The sequence below is a fragment of the Corapipo altera genome, unplaced genomic scaffold (genome assembly GCF_003945725.1).
Source record: "Corapipo altera isolate COAL_440 unplaced genomic scaffold, ASM394572v1 45, whole genome shotgun sequence".
Taxonomy (NCBI): domain Eukaryota; kingdom Metazoa; phylum Chordata; class Aves; order Passeriformes; family Pipridae; genus Corapipo; species Corapipo altera.
Genome location: NW_020884877.1, coordinates 10492897 through 10507129, shown reverse-complemented (window position 1 = coordinate 10507129; position 14233 = coordinate 10492897). Strand labels below are relative to the sequence as shown.

Sequence of the window (14233 nt, the reverse complement as noted above, 5' to 3'; positions counted from 1 at the left end):
TGAAGCCTTCTCTTCTCCAGGCTGAACAACCCCAACGCTCTCAGTTTGTCGTCAGAGAAGAGGTGCTTCAGCCCTTGGATCATCAACTGGTGACTGTATCGTCATTACTTTTGTGTCCTGGCTAAAATGAAAAGCCCTAAGGTTTCAGGTCTCACTGTTATCTAACAGGAGCTCCATTAAACAGCAATATGCTGTGGGTTAATTTTCCACATGGAACATTTCACACAGCTCTTTACATAGAAGAGGAATCCTGAAAAGAAAAGCAAACTAATGACTAAAGATGTGGGCTGAAAAGGGGGTAGGTTTGTAAAAATAAACTGGTTATATTTGAAAACATTTATATGAACCAATTAGTTAACATGGCCTAAGAACACACTATTTCTCCCCTCTTAGGATCTAGTTAGGTCTTTTCCCCTGCAAACCTATCCATGAAATTCTATGGTGTTCAAGAATTTTTGCAAAGTCAGAGAATAGTTAGCAATTAAATTTGATAACTAGTCACTCATTGTGAAGAAGGTTATATAGAAATATATTTGCTGTCAAAAGTGTTAATTTATCACATATGACACCTCGGGAACACAAGTATGCTGAGGTATGAAAACAGTGCACTCGAGTTAAAACATTTTTGTTTTTCCTTTTTCTTTACACCTTCAACTAAGATATATGATGTTGCTACTGAAAAGCTATTCATATTTGGAACCAGGTCATGTCTGAAACTTGTTTAACATATTCTAGGTGAGGAAAAAGATAATAGGTAAATAAGAAAAGTAATTTGTTTATCAAACTCCTGCAGCTACAGTATAACTTAACCCAGTGCAAAATGTTACCAAATAAGAATTATGACATTCCACACAGAAATTACACAGAGGACACAGAGTGTACAGCAGACTGCACAGGATGCAAAAAATGTTTCCATTTTTACTTGGATAATTTTTAACTGTCACTAAATCCACCATTTTTTCATAGCCTTGGTTATGGCTTATTCTGTGTGTGTGTGTGTGTGTGTGTGTGTGTGAAAATATCTCACATGTATTCACTACTCCTATATAAATCAGACAAATAAGGGTGAATTACACAGGTGCATCACGACTCCTCCAGGAATAATTGTGAAAAATTATCTTTACAAAAAACAAATTTTTTTTTTTTTTACATTTTTTCTGGTGTTGTCTGAGCACATATTTCTAGCCAGGAGTGATTCCCTGCTATTTTTGTAGGACCTGGGCTCACTCACTGCAAGATGAGTCCATTCTACTATAGATCACAGTCATTTCTCATCGTTATACTGTACAACAGCTACTTTACTGTAATTCATATCTTTTCAAATGATTTAGGTATTTTCTGCTTTGATTTCAACTGGGATATTACTTACCTTTGCTCATTATTTCTTACAACATGTTTCACACTTGTAATTTCTATATTTCTCAGAAATGCCTGTATTAAGAATTTCATAGTACTAAGAAAAGACTGAAATATTCCAAGTATGTGTTAAGGAATCTTCAACTTAATACTGTCAAAAGGCAGTGCCACTGAAAGCATGTGTTTTCTTTAATCTTCCTAAAACATACGTAACATATAGAAATGTTTAAAAACTATGGGAACCATTTTTCTGACTATAGCCATTGCTTACTACTCCAATACAATATAGTGAAAAAAACAAAACAGAGATGATTCCTTATCCTAAATATTTACAATCTAAACAATACAATAGATTAAGAAACAAGTGCCAGAAAGTAGTAATTCTGCGAGTATAAGTGTTTATGAAGTCTTCTTTCTTTTGGAGTTGCACATTATGACTGATCCGTTTTGCTACTCCATAATATTAGGAATATACTATGAGTTTATTTGTTATTGGACAGCAAAGAATACACACAGGAGAAAAATGCACCTGTGGGGAAACCTAAAATCAGACTTTGCATCTGGAGAGTTCGCAGAGGAGATAAACCCACACTAACAATATAATCTCTAAGACTAATACCTAATACAACGAGAGTCCCACAGTCCTCTGTGTGGATTTTCTACCATCTAGTAAAAATGAGATCAAACCGCATTCTTTCTTTTCAGAGGACTATGAAATAAACTCTCTTTCTTCTGTGTGGCCATCTTCTTTGATAAAACTTAAAGACACTTTAAATCCCTCTACTCCTCTTCCAAGTTTTGACAAAGGCTTAAAATGCATTTATACAGTATAATTAGAGACATTTTGTTTCCTCAAAAAAACAGGCCTAAAACCAGATGAAGGAAGCACTAACAGTTGGTTTATTATGGTGAGAAGTGACAAGGCTGGACAAGCAGGCATTCAATGGGAAGAGCAGATCTGGAATGAAAGGTGAAGGGAGGCAGTGAGATGGTGGCCAACCTGACTAATGAGAACTTAAGAGGATGTAAGCAGACAAATGCAAAGAGAAAGAAAGATGAGAAAAATTCAGAGAAGACAAAGAGGAATAAATAGAGGAGAAAAGGAGAATGGATGAGAATACGGAGATTAAAAACTAGCTTTTTGGGGAGTAAAGATTGGTACTGCTTAACAACTAGTCCCTCTGGAGGGTATCATCTCATATTATTTGCAAGAACAAATTCATGCAAATTATAAGAGGAAAAAGAGGAGGGTATCTCAGAGGAGATGTTATCCACTCAGTCCTTCCACTTGTCTGAGGAAACAGCATCTGCTCAGCACTTCCAAGTGCAAGCAAGGAAGTGAAAACTAGCTTTATATAACAGCTGCAGATGTAGACTGCCAGGAAGACAAAGTAGTTCATTGCTCCTTAAGGAGTCTAAAAATTTGCAGCTCCTATGATCCACTGGAAACTTGTTGGGGGCTCTAACAAACAGTTCGAAGAACTCTTCTGTGAAGAATATCAGTTGTGGGGGCACAGAGGAGTGATGCAAGCAATGGAACCTACAAAAGGAAAAAACCTATATATTTCAGGTGACATGATGGCAGTGATCACTTTCAAGAGATGGTAGTGATCAGAGGCTCTGGATGTCATTGATATTCTCCAAGATGGAGCAGAGAGGGGAAAAAAAGAATATTGCATATTGCAATTGCAAGAATGAGAAGCTGTTCAGCACAGATATTTGAATGATGTTGGAAAATAAACTTCAATAAAAGAAGGCTCATGCTCCTGGATTGCCTTGGGAAAGAAGTCATGGTGAGAGAAGTTATGGAGCTCTGTGACAGCTAAAGAGTAACTAATAGTCAGTGAATATATGTAGCCACTGACACTATAACTGGTTTGGAAATGTTACAAAAATGGGAATAATTGTAAAGATTACGATTAACCTGATCTGAGGATGAAAAGATATTTGGTTGTATTTCGTAATTTATTGTGAGTTTAATGTTAATTTAAAATACAAAAAAGTAACTGAAGGATTTTTATCCTTTCCAGACATTGCCTTAATGAGGGCCAGACCATCTCATCAGCTCTTGTACTCCCCTTGCTGATAGGAGCGTTGTGATGAGTAGTGCTGAACATGATATAAAAGGCAATGCCCTCCATAACTGCCCATGCCCACTGTGCTTTTCACAACCATGTCACTGGTGCAAATCACATCCTGCATAACTGTGGAAAGGCAGACATCAAGAGAGGAGCACACGGGCTCAGTTCTATTTGCATCACTAACCCCTACAGAGATGAGACCTCTCTATTTTTCTGTTGCATCTTTTCCAGAAGAAATGCCACAGTTTGAGCTTCCCTATCACAGCAACTGCTGAACAGTCCTCTTCTGGTGGCAAGAAAAGTGCATGGCATGGGGGGAAGAGGCAAGATTGGTATACTATTTTCAGCTCTTGTAAAGAAATGAACTCTTTCCTTCAAAAGAAAATGTCAATTTTATTTCCAGAGAACAGTCTCACAAGGAGCCTGACCAGTTCCTCAGGCTTGACTGTGCTTAACAGAAATGAGGAAGGAGGGACAAGCACCACAGCAGATAGGAGTGTGCATTAGCAGTGCTCCTCTGCTTTAAAATTAGATGTGTTTCACAACAAGCCTTCCTTCTTTTAATTTTTAAAGCTGATTATTTTCCAAGAAACTCTGAACCGACAGTATCTGTTTTTTAAATTTGGTTGGAATATATAGAGATGGAAAAGACAGCCCAGAAGACACAGGTTATTCTGTATTTCCAACTGGTGGTCTCAGTAAGCTTTAACAATATGCACTGATTAATGCTCAAGGACCCTGAAATGTAAATAGGAACAATTCTCCTTTTATAGATGAGGGAACTCAGAGACAGAATGGTTCTGTGACTGTTGGGGTCAGAGTGTAGCAATGTTATCAATCTCACCTGTCAATCTCTGCTGCCCTTTCCCACAGTGTATGATCTTCTCTCACAAATTAATAACCAATATTACGACAGGCCAAAAAGTCTAAATTTACTTTTTCCTTTCCTCAAATAGGGTTTATTTAACATTTCCTCTTCTCACTCTCCTTTCCGACCTTTTCTGCTTTCCTCTTTTCTTCATTGATGCTTTAAGCTGTAGGGATTGCAGGGCTAAAATAACATGTTATACTTTACCCTGAAGGCTGTGAACGTTGTGATTATTCTTATCTGTTTCAGCAAGGGATTCAAAAGTTTTCTACTGTCATGAGACTTACCCTTGAAGTTAGTAGAAACACTGTTCATAGTGTAAAGTAGATGGCAGAAGAGAACATTGTCTGAAAATAAGCTGTTCTAGGTAGTGACTAGAAAACAAAGCTTTTAAATTGAATGATATTCTGAAACTGACCCAAATTCTGTGGAGGGCCAGCCTACAGAGGGAAGCAAATCTCTTAGATTCCAGGCAGCACGGTAACTATTAGTGAACAAGTACACCTGAAGACAGAATAGAAATCTCTCCTTTCTAATGCTTGGTGGAAAAAGGTTATTTATTTGTTAATTGGAAGTTCTGTTGCATGTGAAAATTGGTCTCACCTGAGCACAGTTCTGAAAAAAATACAAATTTGCTTCTTCAGAGATGATCTTGACAATCTTGCAGCTCCTTTGTCAGGTACTGAAGCATCCTGCAGCAAAGGTGGACAGGCATCCCAAATCACAAGGAGGCATATTGTACATTTCTAGGGAGTGCCTTTTCCCAGAAGCCTGTCAACTTCTTTGAAGGACATTAAGTCCTGTGACAGCTGCACCATTACTGCCCACCAAAGAACTTTGACCTATTCTGGTAAATATGCTCAGGTCTCCTTACAGTACAGTCCTGTATTTGTAATTGAGTTAGTGACGTGACCAACATATGCCAAAGTGGCTACCTGAATGACAATCATGTGACTGACTGGATAGACAATTTGGGAATGTCTGAGTACAGTCTGTGTGAATACCAAAGCGCCTTAGGAAATGAGCTTCACCGGCATGTAAAACCTACAAGCACCTATCTTGGGAATCCTTTCTTGTGGTGAGATCTGAGCCTGAAGGTAGATATATTTAGATGATACTACTTTCATTTTAGCACTTGTGGCTGAACAGCAAAGCTTACCTCCTCTCCTTGCTATTTTGAATAGCCCAGTGCGCTGACTGGCACCATCTGATCTGCTTTTGTTAATGAAGGTCATGGTGGAGCTGTAGATCAGCTCTGAGATGGAAACTCAACAGTTCTGTATCTTGCACTCAGCAGTATGAGTTTTCTGTTAATAAAATGCAAAACCAACAGACAATTACTTCATCTATGGAGCATTTACTCACCTCTGCAGGGTTTTTTTTCCTCAATGTGTAGTAAAGGACAATGCTAATGGAGATCCAGATATCTGAATACTGTCAGGTGGTCAACAGGTGCTTTCTCCCATTTGTTTCTCATTTTTATTGTTTTACTGGTGGCAGAACCACAAACTAGGTCTGCTGGCACTAAGCCTCAGTACAAAAGCTTTTCCTATTCTTCTGGACATTTCTTGCATGAACTGTGCTTTTGGATAATCTCATCAATAGCATAGTAACTGCTAAGAAACAATGCAAAGAAAAGAAGTTGATTTGCACTTTTAAAACTATTTTTCCCTGTACATGTCTACTTGCGTAGAATTCTGTGAAATAAATTTGTGAATGCAAAGACTGACTTGACTGTTTCTTTGGTACAAGAAACCAATGAAAAATAATGTGTAATTAAAAAGAGTTTTGTTTGCTTCAGGATTTCACACATTTTGAGCTCTATCCATGTCACCAAAGTTTAATAGATATTAATTTGATAAAATGAATCTTAATGTCATTGTATTTTTTCATTGAAGGAGGCATCAAACAAGTGTTTCAGTTATACCAGCACCATACTACTTCAATGTTAAGTTTGAGAAAGATAACTAAATAGAAAAAAAATCTTTCTTTCTGCAGACTTAAAAAGCACATTGCAAAATGTCCATTATTAAATGGATATGCTAATAATTCTGATTAATGGAACCGTTTTGGTTCTACATCTCCTTTATCCTTGATCTGATGCTGAGACAGCAAAATACCACATCAATACGTCAGATATCTATACTGGGTATTAGGAGACATCATATAAAACATTGATGGGAGCTACTAGCTCTTTTCAAAACAACCTGGCCATCTGTTTATATACTGGCATTTAAATACCTGTGTCCCAGTTCAACACTAAATTAGATTAATTTGATTCCATTGACCAAGATGTCCCCTATCTTAAAATTTCCACTCATAGGATTAATACAGTCTACTAGCAAGAACATTACTATTTAAAATCATGATCACCCTGACAGCAAAGGCTAGAAGTTCATTCTCACAAATAGCTGAAAGAGGGACAAAAACAAGCAGACCTCAGGAATAATGATCTCCATTTAGCTAATTAATTAAAACAACGTAAGGTAACTTAGGAATAAGAATACCCCTGAGAGTTTTTTTCGTGGCTTTCAAGATCATGGATACAGTACAAAGTAAAGTCATCTTTTGATGTTAGATGAGTGGAAGCAGCTTCATTGGCATATTTTTTCTGCTGTTTTGAAGTTAGCACCATGTTCTTATTTATTCTGTCATAGTACAGTCCCCTCTATTTTTATTTAACCAAAAGGTACTCTTAAAACCACAGTATGTTAATATTCCTATTAAATACTACTGAGAACACAGTAAAATGGTAGTAAAGGATAACTGTTAGAAATTCAAGTATGAATAGGCCATACTATAGTTAGTCCAATCCAAGCTGAACTGGCATGAATTAAGCTTGCATTTCCTAGACTTTCTCAGTTTTGCACAGAACACAGGAGCATCATTTCAGCTCAACTCTGGTTGGAAATTTAAATTTAAATTTTAACTGACACTTTCATTGTGCTAATCACACTTCAAACTCCTCAAGCTCCTGCCCCAGTGTGCCATCCTCATGAAAAGCATATTCGCCGATACACAAGTGTGCAGTCATACAGCCACCCTACCTGAAGAGATGGAGTATGTAAATTTACATATTTATCAAACATTGTAAGGAAAAGCAGGCACTGCAGTGGCACACTGCACTGTGAAGGAGAGCTTCAGTAGCAGCTGGGATTACTGCACTGGAAAACATACAACAGTCAGTCTGTTGACATACATGTGAAAAAGGTAGGGAAATGACACAGTAGGTATTTAAGACAAAAAAATTTGAGAAATAACTTCATTCAGCAGTGCAGCTGTGCTCTGCAGGGGCACGGAGAACATCCTTATCTCTCATTCTTTGCTGGGAGTGCAGTAGAGGCAGCACACGTGGCTGGCCAGGAAGGACACTCATCCATCAGCTGCTCCCCACCCAGCCTAGAAGTAATTAGGGACTCCAAAGAGAGCCTGGTTCAGTTCTCACTCAGAAAGAGGATGCTGCTCTGAAGTGTAAAATGGAAATTCTCATTACAAAAAGACACAAAAGCTGAAAGAAGAGTTTGTTGTTGAAACCATGGGACAATACTAAAATCAGACTGGTCTCACACCTGCTAATCATAACTTCTTTCCTGGGCAAAGATTTCTGGCTGGCGATACTAAAATAGCTACTTGAAGATAGTCACATCTTGACATCACACAGATGGGGGTAATAAAAATGACTGTAACACTAAAAGCAGCTCATTGCTAAGTCTGCACCACTTCACCACTCAAAATACTTCAGAGAAACAGTTCAACAAGCTGAATGACGAACAGAAACCCTCTACCTGCCCTGAGGATCCAATCTTTTCTCACCCTTGAGTTTTGCCATCGTATCTCCAGGGCCTGACTTCCCATCTCAGATGGCTTCAGCTGCAATTATTTAAGACATCACCACCCAGGCTCTCCTCTTGGATGTGACTGCTCCGGCACAGGAGGTAACAGATCAAATATGTGGAGAGTCTTCAGCTAGGGCTGTCCTCCCATCCCAGCCCTCACCACTACCATGGGTGGAGATCAGTTCCTGACATATGGTTGCTCCTGCTACAACTGCTGTGGGAACAACTCCCGCTGACCAGGACGCAAGAGACACTGCTAGGAGTTGCAACACCTACATCTATTGCAGAAACTGCCCAGGACACTCAGGAGTCTGGGCTGTGGAAGATCAGCCCTGCCCAGTCATTTCCAGGGGTGATTTATCATGATAGGGCCCTGACTTGTCTTTCCTGTCCCTTTGTGGAAGGTTAGGGCTCCTGAAGCAGGAAGGGAGTGGATAAATGCAGACAATAATGTTCCTAGTCAAAAAGCAAGATGCCACAAAGCTAATTCACAGGAATCTTCGGTAATACTGATCTTTATAGCTAAAAAAGTATTGCTTCTTTATTGTAGAACAGGTATCAGCCAAGCTGGCCTTTTATCCAGTGCAGACATGATAATGGGAAATATGTATGGGCCTTTCCCTATAATTAGGGTGCATTCAGAAGTGTCACTGGCTTTTCAGGCAGGCAAATGTAAAGTGCCGTGACTCATCACTAAAAGGTGTGACTGCTCTCAGGGAATTTGTAAGATTTGCTTTAAATACTGATCAGTTCCTTCTTCTTCCATGGGATGTCAGAATTTGAAGAGCCTGATGGGGACTGAAGTGTCAAACCGCTGATAAGCCAGATAAAGCTATTTGTGCCAATTGTCACCAGCCCTAAAAGTGATGAAGGAAATCTCTTACCCACCTAACTCCAGGGAAATAAATAGGTTAGTCAGTCTGAAGCAGTAAGGAGCTGTCCAGGATCCTTTTTCTTAATAACACTCTCAGGATGGGCCAATTTAGTCATGTAAATTTTAATTATTACTTTTTTATAAAAACATCCATCAGCTCATGAATAATGCCTGCCTCATGTGTACGTTTCTTTCTGACCTCATCTCAGTCGAGTGAGTTTGACTTTATAATCATCTTGCCTTCCTTCAGCTGGCATGAATGAGGATACTGGCTCTGTTACTATCAGCCTATTAACTTTCTGCTTTCACTCAAATCTTGGTCTTTTGAAGCCAAAGCATTCACGGAGCCAAAGGTTTCGAATCTAAGCAGTCTGTAGATAGCACTGAGATATATGCTTGTGTATATACTTACAGATAATTCAGTCTGAGATGGTTTAAGGGTGGAATATCTCTGTTTGTAACAGGGAAATGAGAATTTTACTAGGCCTTCAACGTTATTCATTACAACAGCTTTCATAGCAGATTATCACACATACCAAGAATGACAATACTATTTTACTACACCCAGTGTGAGAAAAGGGGCAGATTTCATACTGAAAGGTTTCCAAAAATGCTGGTCTGCCAGGGCTGTATATGTAGAGCCAAGTTGTTTTTCCCTAACTTATGATTTGCACACTGTACCGTTGAATATACACCACAAAATCATTTTCTGGAATTTATGAAGTTGCTTATAGACCTATTGGTCTCACACTTTGGTACTGGTAAAAGTCTGCCAGTATTTACATTTTACTCTACTATATAGTCAAACATTCATGATACTGCACTAAAAATTAAATGTGTTAAAGCAAGCTGGAACTACCCATATCTATACAACAAAGATAATTTTTCAATTAAAATGACAAGGGAAAAAAATTCTCATTGTGACATTGCTTGCAGGTGAAATAATGCTTATTTATTGAGGGAAATATCCTTATGACATATGAATTACTATTGTCCAGTAGATGGACTAATCCCACCTGAATTTCCTCTATTTAATTTTTCTCATTTTTCCTATAGCTTTCCAAGCAGAATAAAAATTACAGAGGTTAAAAGCTTGTGAATACAAGCTGCCTTCAATAAAAAACAAAATACGGATTTTTTTTTAAAGCACTGATACTCATTTGACATGCACAGACACTTGATTCATATGAACGACTAGAGGAACCCCAAAGGGGCCACTGTGTTTTTTTTCTTGCATCAATAATCCACACACAAGGAAAGAATTTACACAATAGAATACAAGAACTCCTTGGGAACATTGAAATACAAACATTTCTACATGACTTTGTCCTTCAAAAACATGCATTTACCTGTTATGTTTTTAAGTGCTTAATACATATCTGCCCATTAAAAACCAGTACCCAACTGACCATTTAGTCTTGTAGTGCGTAAAATACAATTGTCAAATACAATGTATACCAAACAGTAAGACTTACTGTCTACTTCATAGGATTGCGATGAAGATTAATTAATATCTGTAGTGCCTTAGTGCCCGCTGAGTATTTTTCTATGGGTTTAGATATAGCAGTTATTCAACATTATAAAGAACCCTGGCTAAACAGCTAACTCCTGTGCTAAAAAACAGTTGGTAGAATTCTCGTCCTGGCTTTATTCAAGCACATAAGGATTCAGAGAAAGTAAAGATATCCTGAAAACTCCTCTAAGCATCCCAAGTTCCAGGCATTGTGATAGGCTGCATTAGCGCAGTCTCAAGACTATTGCTGAGCTATAGCAGCTTCCAAAAAGTTGTTCTTCAAAAAAGAACAACTGAAGCACGGCAGTGTTCTGGCTTTTGCCTTCATCTCTTCCCCCCAGCCCCCTCCCCATCCTTTCTCCACCATATTCCCATGCCAAGATTTGTAAGGTGGCAACACAAAACCAACAGATGGGCTAAACACCAGCTGAAAAAGGGACCGGGAGGTGGTTTCTTAATGGTTGGTGTCCACTGCCACACTGACTTAATTTCTCAGTTTGAGGACAAAAAACTTACCTCTGCTGTTCTTGTAAATTCTTAAGGACACAAATTAATTGAAACATAGTAGGGACATTGTTCTTTAGGGACTTGTTTTTCCTTCATAAACCCAAATGAAACCACAGCATCACAATGTAAGAATAACTTATGGTGATGATTGTAAGTTTAAGGCATGATAGGATGAGCTCAGCTACTGACTTTGTAGCAGGCTTCCTGTACTCACTTCTGTAAGTCACTACATCTTTTCCTGGCCCAAGTTTTTTGCCTAATCTACTTTCCTAGCACTCTGTTAAAACTTTTAATTACCTTGGGAAAAGACATGCTGGATATTTGTACAAGATCTACCTTACAAGGAGTATTACTTGCTACTGTGACACTAATTACTAATAAAAACACAATCTAAATTTTACCCCACCTACTTTTTTGAAAAAAAAAAAAAAATTGTATTAATTTCCTGATTCTGCAGCCTGTGCTCATCTATCTGTGGCACTGCACTAGGGCTCCAACAGGGGCTTTAACACAACCTGGAATGGGAACACACATAGAACAGAGAGATGCATTCCTAGGTGAAGATGTATTTACTGCAGGAGACAATGATTTTGTGATAAAGAAGATGAAGTATACAACTGTAAACATTAAGTAGTATTTTCAGTTGAGCAGCTCTTAATCACAAAAAATGTATGCTGGCCTTATTTTACCATCTGTACACCCTTGAAAGGATTGGGGGAAGGAGATCAAGCAATGACTTTTCTATTCCTTTACAGTTTTCTTCTGAGAAGTAGAAAATGCCTTTCACCCTAGTTCTACTCCCAGGCATTGCGTTGTTTGCTATCTAAGAACTTCAAGTCAGATGGAGGAGACTGAACTGTGAATTCCTAAACCTAGAAAAATATTTTCAGATGTCTGTGCAGCCCAAGGCAGCTGTTAAACCTCTGTGTGCTACCAGAAACTGTGCTCTGACAGAGCAGGGATGGAGACAGACTCAAAAAGGCACTGAGCTTCTGACCACCTTTGCAAGCAGGGCTCGTTAAAAAAGACAAACCCAAAGAACACAACAGCAACAAAACACAAACAACAAAGGCAAGTGAGCAGGGAAAAAATGTAGGCCTCACTCTGAGTGCCTGGGACTTCCTTAGGAAGACTCTGCAGTTTACAATGCCAGCAGCACTTCCAAACTTGAGCACCCAATAAACTGACAGAGAAAAGCATTCATGATGGGTACCCCAGTTAAAATTACACTGAAGTCAGATCATGCGGGATATGAAAAAGTAGAGAGAGTAGATTTGTAACAATGACTATTACAATTGGCATTTCTCCCTCTCCTTCAAACTGTACTGTACCTCTCAGTGCAGCATTCTTTCTGTGGATGACAACACAACAAACACACCCAAGGAAAGTAAGAACAAAGTGTCATCCTTTAGACCTGATGTCAAATGACTATTCAATCCAATAAATATCTGTATATCCATGTTGCTGTAGTAAATCTGTTTTAATATAGTACAAAAGGCTGGGAAAAAAATAAGATCTAGGGTTGCTTTTCTATTAGGCTTTGTTAAATGGGCTTTCTTAATTTTCACTTTATACCCTGAAAGCCACAGAACCATACAACATGTAGTAGCTGATGTGGTGTGCAACTCTTGACCAATCTACTTACTTTCATTCTGTAGTGCACACTCTTCTAGTACTTTTTTTTTGGATGACTGCAAATTTTCACCTGAAATAAAATAAAATTTTAAACAATCCTGACTTTCAAAGCTCAGCAAGCTTCATCTTGAGCATCACCAACAGAATGGGGGGGGAGGAATGTTGCCATGCTTCCCTTTTACTAATTATGCCCAGATTGCTCATCATGCCAGATACTGTTTATGCTAGGAATTTTCTACAGCATACCTCAGGGGCAAATTGCCTGTAGTGGTGATCTGGGAATTCTCTATAGCCTACTTTAACAAACAAACCTCCAGTATTCCTCCACATCACATCATTCAATTCTCTTGCCAAATCTTCAGCATAGTTTTCAACTGAGCTAACTTCAGCTACCCAGAGAAGGGTATTCCCTGACACACCAGTTGTTTATTCCCTCTAGAGCACAATATATGCCGTCTGACCCCTTGATCCTGTACAAGCTAAGAAAACACAGTAGTTTTAAGTCATTAGGCTGTTGCTAATGAAAGCCCTTGAGGTAAAAGCCATCAAGGTGAAAGCCCTTGTACTGGACAGCAATGTTAGCCTTGAGATTTCATGTAAATTGCACAAACATTTACAGTAATTGTTAACCCTTTCTGGTTATCCACAACCTCATCTACTTTTCACAGACAGACTAATCTTCTTTTACAAAACTAGATTTTGTTGCAGTGTTTGGAATATTTATATTCCCTCAGTTGGTGGGTTGCTCTGGGCACACGGTGTGCCCGGGCACAGGGCATGAGAAGCTGTTCCAGTGCACACCAGCACCACGCATTCATGATGGGATGGAAAATGAGCTACATCTCTATCCTGTACCACCTTCCTGTGACACCTACCACAACCGCTATCGATTATCCCCTTTCCTCTTTAAAACATTTATGATTTGGCACAGTGGCTGCTCATGGAACAACTAACTCTGGTTTTGACGCCGAATACTCCTGTTTACAGTGGTGAGGCACCCCAGCAAGGTGGCTGGTGTTTCTTCAGCTCACACGTGTGACAATGTGCCAAGGGCAGGGATTTTTTGGTGGCGGGGTGAGAAACCACCAGTTGTCCCATTCTTGAGTGTCCCTGCGCTGGCACCAGGAGCAAAGCACGAGGTGAGGTGTGAGGTGTGAGGTGGGGCGGCTGACAAGGCCAAGGGTTGGGGAGACCCCACGGCCTCTGGTCTTTGCCGTGGCTGAGCACTGTCCTGGCAAAGCCCTCGGCCATTCCCGCGGGAGGGTGCGGCGGGCTGGAGGCTGGAGCCCCGCCGGGACTGGGGCTCTGCGGGAGGCGCCGAGCTCGGACCGTCGAGGGACAAACCCCCCCCGCCGCCGCTTTGTCCTTGCCCGGCCCGGAGCACGCGCGCCCCCGGCCCCGGCGGGAGCGCGCCTGCGCGCACCCCGTTGGCCGCCGGGCGGGAGCGAGCGCCCCCTCTCCTCTCCCCTCCCCCGCCCGCCGGGAGCTCCGCCGGCGGCCGCGGGCGGGCGAGGGGGGCCGGGCGGGGGCGGGGGGATCCTGGGGGCGGCCGGAGCCCCCTCC

At 40.1% G+C, this 14233-nt stretch overlaps 1 long non-coding RNA gene across 1 annotated transcript in view; it reads right to left on the bottom strand.

Annotated features, from left to right (window-relative positions):
* The window catches only part of LOC113943958, a 219339-nt gene extending 206599 nt beyond the window's left edge, over nucleotides 1-12740 (bottom strand). The window contains exons 1-2 of the long non-coding RNA XR_003526523.1: nucleotides 12681-12740; nucleotides 5465-5612 (exon numbers count right to left, since the gene is read on the bottom strand). This is a non-coding gene — a long non-coding RNA (uncharacterized LOC113943958). The remainder of the gene's footprint in view (nucleotides 1-5464; nucleotides 5613-12680) is intronic.
* Nucleotides 12741-14233: the final 1493 nt, after the last annotated feature.